The 2554-nt window shown below is 47.3% G+C and overlaps 1 pseudogene; it reads left to right on the top strand.

The window, feature by feature from the left end:
• Positions 1-431: 431 nt before the first annotated feature.
• On the top strand, positions 432-1648 carry LOC138155024 (protein HGH1 homolog pseudogene; annotated as a pseudogene).
• Positions 1649-2554: the final 906 nt, after the last annotated feature.

The raw sequence follows: 2554 nt of genomic DNA, 5'->3' as shown, positions 1-2554 counted from the left end.
TTGTCTACTTCTCCATCCAGGTCATTCCTCATAGCTGTGAGTGTTCCTCTAGGCTCCATCTCGAGTTTTCTCCTGTATACCACTTTGATTAGTGATTTCATCAGCTCTCATGGATTCAATTATCTTTTCTATACTTTTCTATACTATTTAATTATCTTTTCTATACTATTTCTATATCTATTCAAATATCTTTTCTATATCTATGTAGATATACCAAATATCTATTCTATGTCTTTATCAAATCTACTTATCCATCACTAACTTTTCTCCTGCCTTTCAACTTCTCATTGCATATCTCAAACTAGGTATCTCATAGACATTTTAAATTCAACATGTTGAAAATTGAATTCACTAACTTTCCTACCAAACCCTCCCCTCTTCCTACTTTCCCTTTTATTGTTGAAAATACTAGGCATCGGTGGCGGGGTGGTGATAGCTGCCTCAGCTACTTGGAGGTGAACCACATGGCGTCCCCTCTGGAAGCAGCGGAAGTGGCGCAGGAGTTCGTGACCTTTCTGACCCATGGTACCCCGCCAGATGTCCAGGCTGAGCCAGTCCACTTTGTCCTGAAACTTACGGGGCCCGAAAGTGGCCAGTCACTGCTGGCATCACAGAAAGGGCTGCTGTAGGCATTGGTAAAACTCTTAGAGGCACCTCCTAGGGCAGCGGCAGGGGCAGTGGGAGATGCCTGGCAGGCACTGGTGAACCTGTGTGCAGAACCCAGTATCCACGACTCTCTGCTGGCTGCATTGCCTGGGCTCCCTGTCCAGCTGCTGGCCCGGTCCTAGCCCCAAACTGGCCCTGGGCTGGAGAGGCAGCAGCTGCACTGGCCAACCTGACCCGGACTCAGGAGGGCCCGTTAGGGAGCTGTTGGAGGAGAGTGGCTTGGAGTCTACCAGCAAGGAGGCAAATCAGGAACCCATCCTGGCCCGGCTTGTGACTGCCTTGACTACCCCAGGCTATAACCCCCATGCCCCACTCCACTACCTGGCATCACTGCTCTCCAACCTCAGCCAACTACCAGGAGCCCGAGCCTTCTTGCTGGATCCAAACAGGTGTCTGATTCAGCGTCTCCTGCCCCTCATCCACTGCCAAGACTCTGCTGTTCGAAGGATGGGGGTGGTGAGCACACTGAGGAATTGCTGCTTTGAGCACCGTTTCCGTGAGTGGCTCCTGGGTCCCCAAGTAGAGCTGCTTACCTTCCTGCTGATGCCACTGGCTGGCCCAGAGGAGTTCTCAGAACATGAGATGGATCAATTGCCAGTAGACCTGCAGTACCTGCCCCCAGACAAGGAGCATGAGTCAGATGCTGACATCCAAAAGATACTCATTGAGACCATTATGCCGCTCACAGCCACAGCTGCTGGACGGAAGCTGGTGAAGGATCAAGGGACTTACCTAGTGCTTAGGGAGCTACATGGGTGGGAACGTGACCCTAATGTTCAGCTGGCCTGTGAGAAACTCATTCAGGTGCTGATTGGGGATGAGCCAGAGGCAGGCATGGAGAACCTGCTAGAAGTGAGTGTTCCCCCAAATGTAGAGCAGAGGTTGCAACAACTCGACCAGCAAGAACAGCAGGAGCTTCAGCAGGGAGCAAGAGGCAGCTGTGCAGGCCTCTCACAAGCTGGATAGCTTGGGACCTAGCTGATTTCTCCCCAGACTGGGGCTCTGGACCCTCCCTATCCACCTTGTTCCTTGACCACAGGGATCTTGTGACTGGTAGACACACTTGAGGTTGGTGTCCTGGCTGCTGGTCTGCTGTGCTTGATAAACCAATCTTCTTTCTCAAAAAAAAAAAAAATACTAGGCATCAATCTTTGACGCCTCATCATCTTTCATCTTCTATATCCAATCCAGTCCCGTCAGTTTAACCTTCATATCTATGTCCCCTTCTCTAATTGAACACTACAACTACCCTGGTACAGGCCTTTATCACATTATGAGAAATAATCATCTTATGAAGAATTCCACCTGGCCATGAGTGAATTTAAAAATTATTGGACTACCTGAAAGCCATGATCAAAGTAAGAACCTAGAAATCATCCTCCAGGAAGTTCTCAAGGAAAACTGCCCTGATGTTTTAGAACCAGAGGGCAAAATAGAGGTTGAAAGAATCCATCAATCACCTCCTGAAAAAGATCCCAAAAAGAAAACTCCTAGGAATATTATAGCCAGGTTCTGGAATTCCCAGATTAAGGAGAAAATATTACAAGCAGCCAGGAAGAAACAATTTCAATATTGTGGAAACACAATCAGGATAACCCAGGATCTGGCAGCTTCTACACTGAGGGATCAAAGGGCTTGGAATATGATATTCTGGAGGTCAAAGGAGCTGGGATTAAAACCAAGAGTCACCTACCCAGCAAAACTGAATATCATGTTTCAGGGGAAGATATGGTCATTCAGTGGAGTGGAGGACTTTCAAGCATTCTTGCTGAAAAAACCAGAGTTGAATAGAAAATTTGATAGTCAGATACAAGAAGCAATAGAAGCATGAGAAGGTAAACAGGGAAAAGAAATCATAAGGAACTTATCAAAGTTGAAATATTAACAT

The sequence above is a fragment of the Petaurus breviceps genome, unplaced genomic scaffold (genome assembly GCF_028583685.1).
Source record: "Petaurus breviceps papuanus isolate PSGF00001 unplaced genomic scaffold, PetGlider_PUasm1.0 91133, whole genome shotgun sequence".
NCBI classification, from domain to species: Eukaryota; Metazoa; Chordata; class Mammalia; order Diprotodontia; family Petauridae; genus Petaurus; species Petaurus breviceps.
This window is presented reverse-complemented; position numbering and strand designations above follow the sequence as displayed.